The sequence below is a fragment of the Montipora capricornis genome, chromosome 3 (genome assembly GCF_036669925.1).
Source record: "Montipora capricornis isolate CH-2021 chromosome 3, ASM3666992v2, whole genome shotgun sequence".
In the NCBI taxonomy this organism is placed as follows: Eukaryota; Metazoa; Cnidaria; class Anthozoa; order Scleractinia; family Acroporidae; genus Montipora; species Montipora capricornis.
This window is the reverse complement of record NC_090885.1, coordinates 5,404,717-5,405,507: the sequence shown is the minus strand read 5'-3', so window position 1 is coordinate 5,405,507 and position 791 is coordinate 5,404,717.

The window sequence follows — 791 nt, the reverse complement described above, 5'->3', positions numbered from 1 at the left end:
GTCTCTCGAAAATCGTGCTGTATCATTGGAACAAGAAAATGACTCACTAAGGCTTGCATTAAGGCTTATTTTACGAGAAAAGAACGAAGAAGACTCCCATCACCAGCAAGAGACGAACGAGTGTTTTTATCAAGTGAAAAACTCGGGCACGAATGTTGGGTGTAATAAACGCAACCAACGTAAAATGTCAACTCAGAATAATATCGTGACGCGTAACAGGTTTGAGATCCTTAGTGATGCACAAGATGATCCAACAGAGACAGAGGCAGCAACACACAAAATCATCCGGCGACGGCAAAACCATCAACGGGCGTCATATAGGTCGTCTCGCAGTAATCCTAGTGAACCAAGCGAAACTTCTGCTAACGATGATTTACGCGGTGAGGTCGGCAGAGAGAGGAGTGCCAGCAGTAAGTTTACAACCCTATTGATTGGGGACTCCATGGTCAAGGATATTCACGGTAAGAAATTAGCGAAAGCAGTAGGGCACCGAGTGGTGGTAAAGTCATTTTCTGGAGCCACAACCAAAACCATGAGAGATTACTTAAAGCCTAATTTAGAGCTCCAGCCTGATGAAGTGGTGCTACATGTAGGTACAAACGATCTGAAGGCTAAAAACGGCAAAACATCGAAAGAAGTTGCAGAAGCTATTGTTGATCTCGCTAAACAGATAGAGGGGTCTTCCGAAGCTCAAGTCATAGTCTCAGGACTTGTAACACGAAAGGACAAGCTTAATGATAAAGTCTCAGAGGTGAACAAGCACTTGACGAAGTTTTGTCGTCAGAATGATT